At 36.6% G+C, this 20,013-nt stretch overlaps 1 protein-coding gene across 7 annotated transcripts in view; it reads right to left on the bottom strand.

Annotated features, from left to right (window-relative positions):
- FAF1 (Fas associated factor 1) overlaps nucleotides 1–20,013 on the bottom strand; it is a 472,901-nt gene that overhangs the window by 408,574 nt on the left and 44,314 nt on the right. The window contains exon 1 of one of the 7 annotated variants that reach the window (XM_070260009.1): nucleotides 17,868–17,956. The exons of the other annotated variants lie outside the window; for them this stretch is intronic. The gene's annotated coding sequence lies outside the window, so the exon portion shown is untranslated. Of the gene's footprint in view, nucleotides 1–17,867; nucleotides 17,957–20,013 lie in introns of those variants that run through there. 7 annotated transcript variants of the gene reach the window in all.

Below are 20,013 nucleotides of genomic sequence, written 5' to 3'. Positions count from 1 at the left end.
GAAAAAGGAAGGGGCACTGCATCAATACAAAGATACCAATAGACCAAACACGATAATGAGGGCAGAAAAGGGCACCAAAATACAGCAACAAAAATGACATTAAGGAGCAGATTTGTAACCAAACATTCTGCCATAAATGTGGCATATTTAACAAAGCGATGAACTCTATGAATAAAGACCGTAAGGATAGACATCAAAACTCAAGGATGAGACGATTTAAAAACAGAAAGAAAGAAAGCACAAGGTAGCAAAATTCAGAAAAGAATTTGAGGGGGAAAAAACAAAACAAACAAAAAAGAAGACTAAATGGCAAAAACAAAGAGGAGAATAAACCACGCAAAACATTCTGTAGGAGATCTGGAAGAGAGAACAAAATGAACTTTACATTAAAAGATAAAGTAAAGGGGCTGGCCCCGTGGCTGAGTGGTTAAGTTCGCGCGCTCCGCTGCAGGCGGCCCAGTGTTTCGTTGGTTCGAATCCTGGGTGCGGACATGGCACTGCTCGTCGGACCACGCTGAGGCGGCGTCCCACATACCACAACTAGAAGAACCCACAACGAAGAATACACAACTATGTACCGGGGGGCTTTGGGGAAAAAAAGGAAAAAATAAAATCTTTAAAAAAAAAAAAAAAAAAAAAAGATAAAGTAAAAACACTTGAAAGAAAATGGTAAGTTTGCAAAATTCTGCAGGTTTCACAGACATTCTATTGGTGAGGATTTGTACCAACAGACAGTGTTCTACGTTCCTAAGGGAACTGTAAGTTGATACAGCCCTGAAGGACAATTATTGGAAATTAGCTATCAAAATTACAAATGCAAACATCCTTTGACCCAGCAGTCCCACTTCTGGGAACTTGTTCATTTGTACACTTGCAGAACGATAAATGTACAGAGTTATTCATTACAGCATTATTTATAATAGGAAAAACTGGAAATGATCTAACTAACAGTGAGGCCTGTAAGCTCCTTCAGTTCTCACCAGCTCTCATCCTTTAGCTTCTCTGAAGCTCCAGCCATGGACAAAGCAAAAGGTACCAGCTTCTTCTATACACCACCTACATCATCAGGGTTAGATGTGGCATCAGATATAAACATGGTTTCAGCTTGTCCTTCTGAATTTCAGTTTTTCTTCCCAGCTGCCTGCCCTAACAACCTACAATGACTTCAGGCCCAATACCATACACTGGGGCAGCAGCCTTTCATAAACTTCTTCACCAGCTTCCCTTTGTGACTTCTAGTTAGTGACTTTTCTCTCATCTTCGGACTGTTTGTCTGGATCTTTACTTCCTCTCAGCTTTTTCCACAATTGAGTAAAGAATAATCCCCATAATAAACCCTTTTTTCCATACTCATAGTGGTCCACCTTCCCCAATCTAACCCTAACGATACAATGAACCAAAAGTGAAAACAAATGACAAGAGTTTTATAGGTCCAGTTGCAGATGCATAAACTGCCCCACCCGAAGTTTCTTTCCTTGGCCGTGGAACCCTTCGAACCCATTTCCCACTTGCTACAGGTATCAGCTGCCAAAGGCTCAAAAAATCTGTGCTCGAAATAGAACAAAGAATCTTAAAATTCATATGCAGCAACAAAAGACCCAGAATTGCCAAAGCAATCCTGAGAAACAAGAACAAAGCTGGTGGTATCACAATGCCTGACTTCAAAATATATTACGAAACTATAGTAATCAAAACAGCATGATACTGGTACAAGAACAGACACACAGATCAATGGAACAGAACTAAAAGCCCAGAAATAAAACTACACATCTATGCACAGCTAATCTTCGACAAAGGAGCCAAGAACATACAATGGAGAAAGGAAAGCCTCTTCAATAAATAGTGCTGGGAAAACTGGACAGCCACATGCAAAAGAATGAAGGTAGACCATTATCTTTCCCCATGCACAAAAGTAGACTCAAAATGGACCAAAGACTTGAAAATAAGACCTGAAACCATAAAACTTCTGGAAGGGAATATAGGCCATACACTCTTTGACATCAGACTTAAAAGGATCTTTTCAAACACCATGTCTACTCAGACAAGGAAAACAAAAGAAAAAAATAAACAAGTGGACTTCATCAGACTGAAGAGCTTCTGGAAGGCAAAGGAAACTAAGATCAAAATGAAAAAACAACCCACCAACTGGGAGAAAATATTTGCAAATCATATACCTGATAAGCAGTTAATCTCCATAATATACTAAGAACTCACAGAAATGAAGCACAGAAAAACAAACAACCCAATCAAAAAGTGGGCAGAAGATAACGAACATTTTTCCAAAGAAGATATACAGATGGCCAATAGGCACATGAAAAGATGCTCAACATCACTAACCATCACAGAAATGCAAATCAAAACTACACTTAGATATCATCTTATGCCCATTAGAATGGCTATAATCACCAAGACAAAAAACAACAAATGTTGGAGAAGTTGTGGAGAAAAGGGAACTCTCATCCACTGCTGGTGGGAATGCAAACTGGCGTAGCCACTGTGGAAAACAGTATGGAGATTTCTCAAAAAATTAAAAATAGAAATACCATATAACCTAGCTATTTCACTACTGGGTATTTACCCAAAGAACTTGAAATCAACAATTGAAAGAAACATACGCACCCCTATGTTCATTGCAGCATTATTCACAATAGCCAAGACGTGGAAGCAACCCAAGTACCCACTGACTGATGATTGGATAAAGATGATGTGGTATATATATATATATGATGGAATACTACTCAGCCATAAAAAAATGACAAAATCATCCCAGTTGCAACCACATGGATGGACCTTGACGGCATCATGTTAAGCAAAATAAGCCAGACAGAGAAAGACAAACACCATATGATTTCACTCATATGTGGAATATAAACGTACTTACAAAGAGAACAAATTAGTGGTTACTGGGAGAAAGGGGGTGGAGGGTGGGCACAAGGGGTCAAGGGGGATAATTATATGTACAACTGTACAAATAATAATGTACAACTGAAATCTCACTATGTTATAAGCTATTACAACCACAATTTAAAAAAAAAACAAAACACCTGTGCTCTTCTCGGGAGGATTGCCCTTGGCTTACAGGAGCCACGGAACCAGAGATGCCCGAGAGGTTACATGCCCTTCCCCAAGAGTGGGTATAACTGTTATACCTATGCAGAGGTATACCAGTGCCGCCTCCTTAACCCTGGGTGGTTATAATTCTGTAGTGCAATTCTAGGTTCCAGAGCTCCCCATGTGAACAAACTGAGATAGACTTCTGAAACCGTATCTCTACCTAGTTTCTTCCTCTGACCCCACTCCCTTACAGGTTTTTCCGAAGTCACTTTCTCAGTAAATTACTTGTACAAAAATCCCTGTCTGAGACTTTGCATCTAAGAAATCCAACCTAACACAGTTCTTGAACATATAAGAAAAACTGAACCAATTCACAGTGAATGCCATCAACCATCTGTGAGTATACCTATTTCCCAAAGCTTTGACAATATTGGGCTTTTATTACATTTACAAATTTTTGTTTGTTTCATTGGTGCTTTCTAATACTTTAAAATTGTTTTAACTAGCAAATTTAACCAAGTATCAGAATTCCTACTGATTATTATTTCACAGTAGAAACATTCACTCCCAGTGAAATATCCCAAAATGTGGTGTATATATATATATATATACAATGAAATATTACTCAGCCTTAAAAAGGAATGAAATTCTAATACATGCTACAACATAGATTAACTCGGAAAACATCATACAAAATGAAATAAGCCAGACACAAAAGGACAAATATTGTATGATTCCACTTACATGAGGTACCCAGAATAGGCAAATTCACAGAGCCAGAAAATAGAATAGAGGTTACCAGAAGCTAGTGGGAGAGGAAAATGAGGAATTATTGTTTAATGAGTACAGCATTCTGTTTGGGATGATGAAAAAGTTTAGGAATTAAATAGTGGTGATGGTTGACACTGTGAATGTACCAAATGCCCCGTACACTCAAGATTGGTTAAAATGGCAAATTTTATGTTATGCATATTTTACCACAAATTTTTAACAAGTCCTTTCCCCACTGAATTATCTTGGCACTTTTGTCGCAAGTCATTAATTTAACATATGTGTGAATCCATTTATGGACTCTATTCTGTTCCATTAATCTATATGTCTCATCTTCTGCCAATAAGGATACTATAGCTTTACACCAAATCTTTAAAAGAGATAGTGTAAGTACTCCAACTTTGTTTTTCAAAATTATTTTGGCTATTTTATTTTAGGTCTTTTCTTGTCCATATAAATTTAGGGTCAGTTTGTCAATTTCTACCAAAAAAGTCAGCTAGGATTTTGGTTGGGATTGCAGTGACTCTAGAATCAACTTGGGGAGAACTGATAACAATATTAAGACTTCTGATGCATAAAAATCTGTCCACTTAACTTAGGTTTTAGTTTCCTTAGAACTATTCACCTTGCACATGCTTTATTAATTTACCCAAGTGGTTTTTTTTAATGCTACTGTAAATGGTATTTTTAAATTTTTTTTAAATGGCTGGTACATAAAAATACAACTCGTTTTTGTATAGTGACTTTGTATATCAATTTGTTACTTTAAGTAGCTTTTCTGTAGATACCTTATGATTTTAACTGCACATAACCATGTCATATATGGATAAAGGTACTTTTTTCCTTCTTCCTTTTCAAATTTACAAATTGAAGTCCTCATTTCTTTTGTTTGTCTTATTGTACTGGACAGAAGTTCCAGTAAAATGTTCAATAAAAGTGATAAGAGCAGACATTCTTGCCTTTATCCCTATCTTAAGGGGAAAGCATTCAATCTAACTACATATTAGCTGTTGGTTTTGCATAGATAATCTTTATCAGGTTATGGTTCCCCTCTCTTCATAGTTTCCCAAGAGTTTTTACCATGACTTGGCATTGTATTTTGCCAAAAATCTTTCTGTATTTATTGAGGTGATATGAATTTCCTCTTTTAATCTATTAACATGGTAAATTTCATTGATTACTTTAAAATGATAAGTCAACCTTACATTTCTCAGATAAACTCCATTTGGTCATGCTGTATTATCTTCTTTCTATATTCCTGGATTTAATTTGCTAATATTTTAAGGACTTTCACATCTTCATTTATGAGGATTTTGGTCTACAGTCTTCTTTTCTTGAAATGTCTTTATCTCATTTGAGTACCAGAGTAACGCTGGCCTTAAAGAATGTATAAGGAATATGGACATGTTCCTTTCTCATCTATCTTCTTATTTGTATGAATTCAGAATCTTAACCTTTTGATATACTCGTATAGGTCCAGTTTTTTCAGGATGATGCCTTTTCCCTTATGTTCCTACGTGAATGCTCACTTTCTTTACTGCTTCCCTGAACCTACGGGTAGAATTTTACTAGACATTATTTCAGAGGTAGACACCAGGCTTTTATAGTTCCTTGCTCATAAAGGCCTAAGGTCGTAGGCTTCATCTCCAGGCATGAGACCAGTCTCTAGCCCCTAATATCTATATCCAGTTTAAAAGGCCATTTGCCTTCAGCAACCGGTCATTGCACTGGCATTGATTTCCCTTTCAGGTTCTAGGATCTGAGAACTGTTCTTTCTTGCTTGCCAAATTTAATTTTTTGTCATTGCTGCTGTTTTATTTTATTTTGTTGGTTGATTTTATTTAGTGTAAGAGAGGGTCTTCAGCTCAACCTGCCGTACTATTAGAAAGTCTATCATTCACTCTTTTACTTTTCGTTTTATGATAAAAGCAATTTCTTAAACATTAAAAGAAAAACATCCCATGCCCTGGTGTACTCCTTCACCTACATTTAACAATTTTATTATTTGCCACATATATTTCAAATCCATTTTTTAAGTGAGAAAAGTTTACAGATGGTTTAAGTCCCCAATCGTTCTTCATTCCATATCCTTTCCTTCTTTCCTCCCCAGAAGTTTGAGAGTTACACAAATACGTTTTTACATTTTTACATTATATATATGAATTCAGATATAATAAAGAACATTGCATTTTTTAAGTCTTATATAAATCTTACCAAGCTGAATCTATTCTTTCATTACATTTTTAAAAAACAATGGTATGTTTTCAAATATGGACAAATTTTGAATATGGACACATTTTGCACATGTAGATCTAGTTCATTTAAACTGTGGTAGAATATTACATTGTATGACTATCACACAGTTTGTTTATTTTGGCTTTCATGAGAAAGAATGTTTGCAATAGCAAAAGCAGAGAACAATGCTGCAGTAAACATCCTTGTATGTCCTCTTGTGCACATGTTCAAGAGTTTTTCTTGAGTAGACATCTAAAAGTGAACTTAATGGGGTGTAGGATACAAACACCTCTAATTTTTCCTGGTTTACCAGATTTTTTTTCCAAATCCTCACATTAATTTATATGTCCACCAGATATCACTGAGAATGTGCCCCTATCTGCTCAGTAGGGTGCCTAGCTCATAGATGTTTACTTTAAATAAAAGAAGAAATTAATGAAGAGAAAAAAAAATTTTGGCTTTTGCTTCCACATATCTTTTCATTTCATCTATTACACTGTCATTATATCTATACCATCACATCAGGTTTGATTCGACACAATGGGGTCTATTTTAGAAGATATATGTATCAAATGTATATACTTTTATTATAAATTCTCCGTTTTTCATTTTTAAATTTTTAAATTCTAATTTAAAAATGGACTTGCTTTATTGCTTTTTAATTGCTTTCCTTTCTCTCCATTATGTGACTGTGTGAGAGTTTATTTTTATAATTCTTTTTAGTTGTTCCTATGTGTTAGCTACTATAAATAATGTGAGGAATATCTCTGCATAATATTTCTCTGTATTTAAGAAGTTTTCACTATGATATAGTTTTAGAATTGGAATTGGTAGATTACAAATTATGGATATTTTAACTGGTGTTCACATTCATGCTGATAAAACGTTTTCCAAAAGTACAGTGTAGATTTACATTCCTTCGAGGAAAATGCTGGAATGTTTAATTTAGTATAGTCTCATAGGATTGAATATTTTCATTGTAAAATAAAATTATTTTCTTAATTTAAAAGGTAAAAAGTGGTGTGTAATTGTTTTAATTTGCATTTCATTTCCTATTAGTAAGGTTAAGTATTTCTCCTCAACTGTGATGAGTAATTATATGTCTATTTATGTAAGCGTCAGTTAGAGTTCCTCCAGAAACAGACTCTGAAACAAGATTTCAATGCAAGTAGTTTACTTCAGAGGTACAGGAATCTCTGGTAGAGAAATGAAGACTTATTATAGAGGGAAAGGAAGGCAGCCTATAAATGGGTGCTATTAAACCAGCTACTACAGTGAACAACTAGAGTTTAATCCGACAGGGAAACCCTGGAAAACAGTACCAAACATCTCAGAATCAGTGGATGGGAGAAAGAGATGGCAGTGAGATGTGGTGAGTAAGAAATGCAAGCCAGAAAGCACCATAAATGTAACCTATAAACATAATGGCTTGGAGAGGGAACAGAAAAAAGGAGCAAAAAGGAAAAAAAGGAGAAGGATTGGGAGAAGAGGCACAAAGGGAAAGTTAAAGCATACAAAGACAAGGATAAACAGTTTTATAATTTTGTGTAAATTCAACTGTGTGGCCACATGTTATTACATGAGATAATCCCTTGAGAATTTTAAAGATGGACAGAACCATTCCCCATTTCACTCACAGTCTCCTTAGGACAAAACTGAGATTAAACCAAAAACATTGTTAAGAGGCAAAAACTAGGGTTGATGCCTAAGTGACCAAGAAGAACTACAGTAGTGCATCCAAAGCCATAAGCTCAGGAACACCAGAAATAAAATGAGGAAAAACTTCAAATTTTATACAGCACTAAGATTTTGAAAAATCAAAGTCAATTTTTTAAAAAAGAAAAAAGGCAAGTGGTAAGGAGAGATTTTAAACATTACTAAGGTGTATTCTACTTAATCTCAGGGGTTCATTTTTCTTTTAAAGAAAGAATGTCAAACAGAGGTCAAAAGTTTCCTTAGCAACCGGCTATAGACAGATTCCTAACACAACACATACATTGAAATAGCCTACTCTGTTTAAGATATTGAAACAGGCTCTCTCCCTATATTATTTTTCTCTCATCTTAATGTATTTTAAATTATGTATTTTTAAATTATGTATTTTTAAATTATGGTTTTAATTATCTTCTTCAAAAGATTGCTTTGAGGAGATCATCAAGGAGGTGAAAGCCTATTATCAAGAAGATTGACTACAACTCTGAGGCTGTGCCCTTCATGACCACCTCAGGCTGACATAGGGACAACATGCTGGCTACTAGCAGCAAGATGCACTGGTTCAAAGACTGGAAGATTACTAAGAAAGGAAGAGAATTTGGCAGGCATGATACTTCTAGCTGTGCTGGACTCCATCATTCCTGCTGTCTGCCCTACCAACAAACCCTTGTATATTGTCTACAAGATCGGGAACATCAGCACCATGCCTGTGGGCTGGGTGGAATCAGGCTTCCTCAAGCCCAGCATGGTGGTGACCTTTGCCCCCTGCAATATCACTATGGAGGTCAAGTTTGTAGAGATGTACCACAAGCCCCTGCCCAACTAGAGTATGGGCATCAACATGAAGGACATCAGGCAGGACAATATGCAGCAAAAACGACCTGCCCTCAGAAATGGGTAGCTTTGTCTCTCAGGTAATCCTTCTCAACCACTCCAGTCACATCACAAACTGCTACTCACTAGTACCAGAATTCCACACCCATATCACCTGCAAGTTTGTTGAGTTGTAGGAGAAGAATAACTGCAGTTCAGGCAAGAAGCTTGACGACAACCCAATGCCCTGAAGTCCAGGGACTTGGCCATCACCCAGATGATCTCAGGCAAGCCCATGTGGTTGGAAAATTCTCAGAATATCTGCCCCTTAGTCACTTTGCTATGCATGACACAGGCAAACAGTGGCTACTGGGGTCATCAAGGCCAGGGTAACAAAGTCACCAACTCAGCCTTGAAAGCAGACAAAAAGTAAGTGGTGACAGCTATTTCAAGCCCTTCCAGACCTGGAGCAGCCTGCAAGTACCACAGGTACTATTTACAAAGCAGTGAGGGCCCAACTCTCAAGCACAAGCACCATCACCACATGCAAGCTTTCGGATGCACACTGTAGCACTGTGCTAAAGAATGCTGACTTAACTGTAGGTATGGTGAACTGAAAAAAATGGCCTAGTATCTATGAATATTACCTTATAAGGCAAAATATGTGATTAAATTAAGGGTGTTGACAGGAGAGGCTTATCTTGAATCATCGGGGGAGGAGGGTGGACCTAAATGTGATTCTTATAAGAGGCAGAGGGAGTTTTGAGATAAACACACAGAGAGAGGAAAAGATGATATGAATACCAAGGCAGAGATTAGAGCTATGTGTCCACAACCCAAGAAATGCTGACAGCTACCAGAAGTTGGAAGAGGCAAGGTAGGGATTGTCCCTTAATGCCTCCATAGCAAGTGGGCCCTGCTGACATCATAATTTTGGACTTGCAGTATCTGGAACTGTGAGAGAAAACATTTCTGTTGTTTCAAGCCACTAAATTTGTGATAATTTTTTACAGCAGCAATAGGAAACTAATACAGTAGTCACGTAGTTAAACAAATATTGAACAAGACTGAGCTATCAATGAGACCACACAAAATTAAAATTCCAGACTCAAAATTTTAGTTTACAAGGAAATGCCATTAAAATGTGGTCGAGATTCTTTAAAGAAATTCAAAATGTGAAACTAGACCCTCAACTCCCTGATTTTCCATCAGTGTTGCAAATACAACTAGGAGGTAAAAAAAAAAAATCAAACCAATATTTAATAAGCACTATTTGCCAAGAACGCAAGTACTAGGAATATAAACAACTTTTTACATCTGTTAGAAGTGATTAAAAAGCAAAAGTTTAACAAGATGTCAAAGTGAACACTAAATACGATTTTCCCTGAAAATAAACAGAATTTCCTTCAAACTCATAAATACACACTGACACATACATATATTTCTATATATTTAGTACACATCTCCCACTCATCCAACATCTTTAGCAACGGCACCCATCCTCAGCATTAAACATAGCTTTAAAAGAAAATGATAAAAATAGGACATGAGAGAAAGACAGTCACATGAGTTGTCATGTATTTGAAAAATCCAGCAGATTCAGTTAATCCCAGATAAGGACCAAAGAAACAAAATAAAATAATCCTGCCTTACAGCAAAAGAAAACCTTGATCAGACTGAAGACATGAAGTTTGCCATGCCCTCCAAGTGAGCTCTTACAAATCACTGACTTCAGAACTGCAAATAGCTGAGAACATAGGCAGTAGTTTCAAGCTATTCCTATAATCACTTATTTCCTGAGAGCAAAAACCTTTCTTCTCTTACCAAGCCAAAGGTTTCCCTGTATTAAATACCTTCTTGCTTAAAGTGCCTACAGGTCTATTTATTATTTTTGTTTTGTACCAAACTCTGATACAAAATGATCTTCCTTTTCAAATGCCCTCCATTGAGTAATAATTACATTAAAAGTAAAACAAGTTAAGCACAGTAGTAGTATGCAATCTTTCAGACTCTAGTTTTGATAAAACCATTCATCCAAATTCCCCTTTAATTACTACCACCACCATCTCTTTTCCTCTGAAAGACAAGTGTTTTTGTTTTGTTTTGTGCATTTTTTTAAACAAATAAGAATGCCCCAAACACTGCCCTGAAGAAGCTCAATGCCTAGGAGGGCAAATATGTAAAAAACAGTACTACTGCAGGGTATGTGCTATAACACTATGCAAAATGTACAAAAAGATTAAAGAGAGAGAGTAAATGACTTAGAGAGAATTAAGGAATGCATTCCAGCAAAAGTAGTACTTGAGCAGACTACTGAAAAATAAAATGGAGTTTACCAGGCAGATAAAAAAGGTGGAGACCATTCTGTACAGAGAAAATATCATGGCCAAAGATGTAATGCATGAAATCATGGTATGTTTGGGGAAGTAAAAGCAGGTCAAAATCAAGAACACCTAGCACCCAGATCTTGGTTTCTAATACCATTCTCCAATAAAAGGAACCAGAATTCCTTGGAGAAACGGCTAATTCTAAGATTGGGCCAGGCAATATACAACATGAGCCTGCAACAACTTGCAATGCCAGAAAGTAAGTAAGTGCTCAAATACAAAACACACAAACACACAATGGTAGGAATATGTCAAAGGGATTCAATAGCTAACTGACACAGCTCCCCATAGTCAAAGCTGTAAAATTTGAGCAACAAAATAAATAAAGTAGTACTGAATTATAATCCAAAGTATAAAAGAACTATCCATGAGTCCAGACTGACATATATATATACACACACACATATACATACACACACACACACAAATAAGTAAATAAGAAGAGACAAATCTCCCAGGAGAATTCCAAATAATTTATGTACTCAGTCTTCATTAAGGTGGAGTATAACTCCTCACTCCCTCAGTGTGGAATGCACAGTGACTTCCTTCCAAAGAATATGCAGGGGAAACAGTAACTTTACAGTGAAGAAAATTAATAAACACTATCTCAGCCAGGTGATCAAGGTCAGTATCAGCAATGCTAAGTCATGTTATGATACGTTATAACAAAAACGGTAATTTACCTCTGTGGTCTTCCTCCCCAAAAAACATAACCCAAGTCTAATGATGACAAAAACATCAGACAAATCCCAGCTGAAGGACATCCTACAAAATACCTGACAATTCTCTTGAAAATTGCTGAAAGTCATCAAACACAAGGAATGTCTGAGAAACTATCACATCAAGAGGAGCCTAAGAAGACATCACCTGAGAACTTGTTTAAAATCTAATTTCTCAGGCCTGACTCCAAACCCCTGAATAACAAACTCTGGGGCTAGGGCCCAGCAACCTGTGTTTTAACAAGACGACAGATGATTCTGATTCATGCTAAAGTTTGAGAACCACTTCCTTAAATGCCTGAGGTAGACAGGTTTCGTAACTTGATAAGATGTGAAATGGACTATGGAGGAATCTGCCTAAGAAATTCAAATTTCTAAAAACACTATGCCAACAACAAAAAGAACATGGGCCCTGACACAAGAGAGAAGAACACACCACTTTATCTTCTCTATTATTCATATAAAAGTAAACACAAGACAGTCTGGGTTAAAACTTCAATTTTGGCCAAGAGATAACTTCTGATAAACACACTCCTTTCTAGCATGCTAACAACAAAGGATGCTACTGATTTCCATCCAGTGGCCTCTTAGAAGAATGCTTTCATGAAGAAGAAAGAAATGGATGTCTAGCAAGGAAGAGATCAACCAAGGAGCTGGCTGATAGTCAAGTCATGGATAATAAAGCAGATTGCTTTTCTGTCAGAAAAAAAAAAAAAAAACAGGAAAGGATTGTGTAAGAATGCCATGTCCCAAAATATGAGATTTAGGCTGAATGTTTATATACTCCCCAAAATCTGTATGTTAAAGCCCTAACCCCTATTATGGCTATATTTGAAGTAAGGAAGTAATTAAGATTAAATGAGGTCATAAGGGAGGAGGCCCTGATACCATAGGATTAGTGTCCTTATAAGAGGGGACACTAGAGAGTTCACTGGCTCTATCTCCAAACACACGCCAAGGAAAAGCCATGAGAGCAAATAGCAAGATAGCAGCTATCTGCAAGCCAGGAAGAGCATCCTCAGGAGAAACCAAACCAGAGGAACATTAACCTTAGACTTCCAGTCTCCATAACTGCGAGAAAACACATTTCTGCTGTTTAAGCCCCCCAGTCCCTGGTATTTGTTATGGCAGCCCTAGCTAACTACTATATATTTGCTAACAAGAAGTGGGGTTCTGCTCTAATAAATACCTAAAAATGTGGAAGCGGCTTTGGAACTGGGTGATGGATGGATGCTGAAGAGTTTTGAGGTGTGTGCTATGAGAAAACTAGATTGCTATGAAGGGGCTGTTGGTAGAAATATGGCTGTTAAAGATGATTCTGGTGAGAGCTCAGAAAGGAAAAACAAGAGATGGGAAGAAAGCCTCCACCTTATCTGAGAATACATAAATAATTATGAACAGTGTGTTGGTAGAAATATGGATATTGAAGGCCATTCTGGTGAAGTCTCAGAACTTAGGAATAGGTTATTAGAAACTAAAGGAAAGGTGATCCTTATTATAAAGTAGCAAAGAACTTGGCTGAATTGTGTTCTAGTATTTTGTGGAAGATAGAACTTATGAACAATGAAACGATATTCAGCAGAGGAGATTTCTAAGGAGAGTACTGAGGGTGCACAGGTTGGGTCCTCCTTAATGCTTACAATAAAATGTGAGATGAGAGAGATGAATTGAAGAAGAAATTGTTAAACAAAAAGGAACCAGAACTTGAAGATTTGGAATATTCTCAGCCTATCCATATTGCAAAAAATGAGAAAGCTTGCTCTAAAAGAACACTGAAGGTGTGGCTGAACAAGCATTTGATAAAGAGATTAGTATGGGTGTGAACCACAAATTTAATCAGCCACCTCAGCAGAAGCCTGAAAAGGAATGTGATTATACTAGCAGAAACATTGCCAGCTGAGACTAAAGAGGACAGAAAAAAAAAACAGGACAGAAAGAAAGAAGGTTATCAGATTGCTGGGAATTTACAGGACTAACCATAGAGCTATTCTGCTACGAAAATTCAATATCCTTCAACAAAAGGGAAGAATGACCCCAAAGGTGATTTAGACATCTTCAGGGATGCCACGGGTCCAGGAAGCAAGGCTGCCTCCACTTTCATCTACAAGCCAAGAAGAGAGCTCTCACCAGACCAAACTAGCCAAACCTTTATCTTGGACGTGCAGCCTCCAGAACTGTGAGAAAATAAATTTCTGTGTTTAAGACACCTAGTCTGTGGTATTTTGTTATGGCAGTGCAAACTGATTAATATGTGAGGCAAGCTAAAATGTGGCATAATTTAAGAGCAACCAATGTGGCAAGGAAGAAAAAGGATAAATTTGACTTGTAAACTGTGATAAATCTCAAATGAACCATCCAGTTATGGAATTACCATCTTAGATGGGGAATAAATGAAATTCTAGCACACTACTTGGCTCTGCAATCTCAATAAGGGAAATTACATTTATTGCTTTTTCAGCTTTGGAATCACCTTCTGGACCAGAGATTCTCAATCCTGGCTACCTAAGAGAATTATCTGGATATCTTTTTTAAAATATCATTGCCACTAGCCCACACACTCAGAGATTCTGACACAATTAATCCAAGTGGGATTCAAGCATTCATATTGTTTAAAAAGGTCCCCAGGTGATCCTAATGTGAAACCAGCGTGAGAACCACTGCTCTGGAGAACCTACAAGCTTCATTTGGTAAAACTTAAAAATGAGAGAAAAATGAAAATTCCTAGGCCCCATTCCCAGAGATGCATTTTCAGATAATTTATGGAGGACCCAAGAATCTGCATGTTAAAAAGTTCCAAAGGTGATCCTGTCATACAACCAACTACAAGAACAGTTTTGTTCTTGTGCACATGCTGTTTACTCTATTTGGAAGACTGCTTCCAAACTTCTCCAGCTGGTAAAATCATCTTGGAAGCCTGAGAGCTTAAATACCGTCCCAACTTAAGTTTTAATGGTAATGCCTGAGTTAATTATTCCAAAAATCTGCCTATCTTCTCTTCCTTCCATTCCCACACAATGCCAAACAGAACACAAGTTTTGAGTAAATATTTACTAAAACATATCAATAAATTGAAAGCAACACTCCAAAAAATTCTTGGCCACACCTACTGTACTTTTCCAGAGCTGGGGTTGCTCTCCACAAGATAAGAAACAAGCTCATCACTGTTATCATCTTTCCCACTTATATGAGTAGTTTCTAGAATATCTAAATAATTTCATCTACCACAGAGGAACATATTCAATACCTGTAAGGAATTTCATTTCTGAACTGAGCAACTCTTTCATGGCTACAGAAAAAGAACATTTATGAGAAGATATACATCGAAAACATATACAAACAAAGCATAACTTTTTAAGCTATAAACACTGAAATTGGTAAGGTTTTTGATATTCAGTTGATGTATTTGGAGACCATCTATGATTTTAAGTGTATTTAAATGATGACTTCCCACAAAAGGCATAGTTCCCAGAGCCATTAAAGGTAATAATGGGTAAGAAACAGTAAGTATCTAAAATGTGCAAGTCATTATATTGAGCAATGATTAATGGACAAAAATAAATAAATATATGCATATTAACCCATATATTTTTAAAAGAAATCATGTCCTATATTAATTAAGCCTAAGTCCTAAATTAATCCCAGAAAGAATATACTGGAAAACAATATTTGGCCAACAAAACAAGAATGGCAAATTTATAATGTAAAAAAAGGTCTAAAATGGAAGATTGGATTCTTGCATTAAAAAAAGTACTAAAATACTAGATTAATGCATCGACTTTGAAATGCAATTAAGAGATTTATCATCAGGACTCACAAATGCCCACTAGATTTGACAATTAGAAGAGCATCGTTAGCTACCCCTGGAAAACCTTATTTACCTTGTTAAGGCAATTCAAATACCTTCATAGTGTATAAAATATTGGGCCAACTAATCACTGCATAGGGCAATTTGAATATCAAAAATAAAAATGGCTATACTTGATTGTAACATATTGAATAGAAGAAATACCTGAATGAGGAAACTACTATTTTGCCATTCCCAATGTAATACCTAATTCAGGGAAAGATCATGAATGGAGGCTAAAACCATTATGCAAAAGGTTGCTGGGGATCAGAATGTTTCTAAAATGCTAAGATGATCCACACCCTTGTATTCCCAATTACTACATATGGGTGAGAAAGCTGGAGAGTGAAGAAGGTTGACAGGAAAAAAACTGATTTATTTGAAATATGGTGTTGGAGGAGAGCTCTACAGATACACTGGACTGCCAGAAAGACAAACAAGTGGGTCCTAGACAAAATTAAACCTGAACTATGGCTGGAGGCAAAAATCATAAAACAGAGGCTGTCCTTCTTTGGGCACATCATGAGAAGGCAGGATTCTTTGGAAAAGATAATGCTGGGAAAAGTAGAAGGCAGCAGGAAAAGAGGAAAACCAAGTATGAGATGGACTGACTCCATAAAGGAAACCACAAGCATGAGTCGACAGAAGCTGAGTAGGGCTGTTGAGGACAGGGTATTGTGGACATCACTCATTCATAGTGTCACCAGAAGGCAGAGAGGACTTGATGGCAATTAACAACAACAAAAGTATCACCCCCAGATTACTTGCTAATTTGCCAAACACGCATCACCCGAACCAAATGATCGACCTAAACATCACAAACAGTGAGACAACATATTGCTATAAGCTTTCTGATGTGATAAAATATGCAGTTTACAATATCACATCACCCATCAAATACTTCTGCCAGAATGTTCCATTTAAGTCTAATTAAGCCTCTAGACCTACAGGAGATAGAGGAACAAGTCAAATGACATCATGAAGCAACAAATGTATAAATCCAGAATGTGCAACATTCTACAAGACTATCTTGACTTTTCAACAAGTCAATGTCACTCCCACCCAATACCCCAAGAAAAGAGTTAAGGGAACTCTTCCAAACTAAGATACTAGAGACACAACTATCACATGCAATATATGAACTGCAATTGGACCATGATTTTAAAAATTCTTGGCATAATTGGGAAAATTTCAGTGTTGACAGGATTTTGGACAAAATTACAGAATTATTAATTTTCTTATATGTAAGTATGGTATTGTGTTTACAGAAAATTATCCCCATTCTTAGGAGTTGCAGGCAGAAGTATTTAACAATGAAGTATAATGATGTCTACAAGTTAAAGCAACATATGTATACAGTCATGCACTGCATAACAATGTTTCAGTCAACGATGGACTGTATATATGACAGTGGTCCCATAAGTTTACTATCAGATAGCCTAGGTGTGTAGTAGGCTATGACATCTAAGTTTATGTAAGTACACCCTATGACATTCACACAATGATGGAATTGCCTAACGATGCATTTCTCGGACCATATCCCCATTGTTAAGCAACCCATGACTGTTTAGAGAGAGAAACAAAGCAAATACACTAAGACATTAATTATTGAATCTTTAGGTAGAAGGTATACAAGTATTCACTGTGCTATTTCAACTTTTCTGTATGTTTGACAATTTTCATAACGAAAAGCTGAGGAGAAAATTTCTTCTCATCTTAAAATCTTGAAAAATTTCACTTGAAAAAGACTTTCAGTAAATAAACTAAAAAGCAAAACAATGAAGTCTGTCAGATTTCAAACTAAATGTCCATGAATTCTCACCAAAAAAATAAGAAAAAACACTAGATTTAATAACATCCAACATCTACTCATGATAAAAACTCACAGGAAACTAGGAATAGAGAAAAACTTCTACAACTTGATAAACAACAGCTATACAAAAAAAAACCACAACTAGCCTAACACTTAAGAGTGAAAAACTAGATGCTTTTCCTCTAATATCAAGAATTAGACAAGAATGTTCCTTCTCACCACACCTATTCAACATGACACTGGAAGTTGTAGCTAATGTAATCAGACAAGAAAAGGAAATAAAAGATAGACAAACTGGAAAGGAAAAAATAAAACTGTCATTGTTAACAGATGTCAAGATTATTTATATTAAAAAATCACAAAGAATCAACAACAATAACAGAAAACTTCTGGAACTACTAAGTGATTAGAGATTTAGATTACAGAATACAAGGTTAATATTCAAAAGTAAATTGCTTTCGAAAAAAGGATTCTGGGAAGACAGCAGAAAATGAAGCACCCAGACCTGGTCTCCATACCTAGACCACAGGTGTACTGGCAGAATCTGTCTGTAATTATCTTGGAGCTCTGGAGTCTATTCAAAGGCTTGCAACATCCAGGGCAAGTAGTGGCCTGTAAATTGCATTTAATTTCCATTAATTTCAGTTCTTAGCGCAGTAGCAGCTACCTGTGCCCTACCCCCACACTCCAATGCAAGCAGCCAGGCAAGTGTTCAAGGAGCATGTTGACATAGCTTGTGGGAGCCATGGTGGGCAGTAAGGATGCTCTCCTCCAAATATCAGGGAATCTGTGCTACAGTAATCACTGATTATCACTTTTGACCACAGAGGCACAGAGGTGAGCAGCCATTTCTGCATTTAGCCCTCCAGCTAAAGTGACTTCCAGGATATTTAAAGGGCTCATCGCCTTTTTCCTTGCTCCTCTTCATTTTTCTCTCTTTCCTCTTTTGGGAACCAGATATTTAAGAACAAGGAAATTCAAAAGCAAACACAAATACAGAATTAAGGATGTCACTGGGCTTAACCAAGGAAAAGTGAAGGTTCAGAAGAGACCCAAGAAGATCTTTTTTCTTTTTCTCTTTTTTTTTTTTTTTGAGGAAGATTAGCCCTGAGCTAACTACTGCTAATCCTCCTCATTTTGCTGAGGAAGCCTGGCCCTGAGCTAACATCTGTGCCCATCTTCCTCTACTTTATACATGGGACACCTACCACAGCATGGCGTGCCAAGCAGTGCCATGTACACACCCAGGATCCAAACCGGCAAAGCCTGGGCCGCCAAGGCAGAACATGCGCACTTAACTGCTGCACCACCGGGCAGGCCCCAGAGAAGATCTTAAGTATAAACCTTAGCCCAATCTCTGGAACAGAGACAGCCTACAACAATTTAAAAATCAAAGAAACAAAAACAATGAACAAACAAAACAGCAAACCCTAGGGAAGGGAAGGGAATCATTTCAAGAGTTACCACATTATTAGATTCAAACACCCAATTTTCAACAAAAAGTCACAGGGCATAGAAAGAAACAAGAAAGTAGGGTCCATTCAAAAGGAAAAAAATGAACCAACAGAAACCACACCTGAGAAAGACAAGATGTTAAATCTACTAGACAAAGACTTTAAAACAACTATCTTAAAGATGCTCAAAGAACTAAAAGAAAATACGGAAAAAGTCAAAAAGATAACATAAGAACAAAGTAGAAATATCAATAAAGAGAATAAAGCTAAAAATAAAGCACAAAAAAATCTAGACAAAAAAGTATAATAACTAAAAAATTTACTAGATGAATTCAAAGGCATATTTGAGTAAGCAAAAGAAAGAATCAGAAAACTTGAAGATAGAACAATGGAAATTATCAAGTATGAGGAACAGGAAGAAAACAGATGGAAGAAAAGTGAATAGAGCCTAAACGACCTGTGGGACACCAGAAGAAGACTAATATAAGCATTGTGAAAATCCCAGAAGGACAAGAGAAAGAGAGGGGGGAGGAGAAAAATTATTTGAAGAAATAATGGCCAAAAAGTTCCCAAATTTGATGAAACACATGTATATAAACATCCAGAAAGCTCAATGAACTCCACATAGGATGAACTCAAAGAGATTTACACAGAGACACATAGCCAAACTGTCTAAAGACAAAGATAGAATCTTGAAAGCATGAAGAGAGAAGCAACTTGTCACATACATTCCTCAACAAGATTATCAGCAGATTTTTTATCAGAACCTTTGGAGGGCAGAGGCAGTGGGCCGGTATAGTCAAAGTTCTGAAAGAACAAAACAGCCAACAAAGAATCCTTTATGTACCAAAACGTCCTTCAAAACTTAAAGAAGAAATTAAGACATTACTAAGAGTTTTCCATTAGACTTGCCCTTTTAAGAAGTGCTAAGATGTCCTGCAGATTGAAATGAAAGAACACCAGACAGTAACTCAAAAATATATGATGAAACAAAGATGTTGGCAATTATAAAGGCTACTATTATTGTAACAATGGTGTGTAACTCCACTTTTTGTTTTCTACATGATTTCAAAAACTAATATATTTTTTAAAAAATCATTAGAGTCATGTGTCACTTAACGATGGGGATATATTCTGAGAAATGCATTGTTAGGCAATTTTGTCACTGTACAAACATCATAGGGCATACTCATAAAAACCTAGATGGTAT

The sequence above is a fragment of the Equus caballus genome, chromosome 2 (assembly GCF_041296265.1).
Source record: "Equus caballus isolate H_3958 breed thoroughbred chromosome 2, TB-T2T, whole genome shotgun sequence".
Lineage (NCBI taxonomy): Eukaryota > Metazoa > Chordata > Mammalia > Perissodactyla > Equidae > Equus > Equus caballus.
This window is presented reverse-complemented; position numbering and strand designations above follow the sequence as displayed.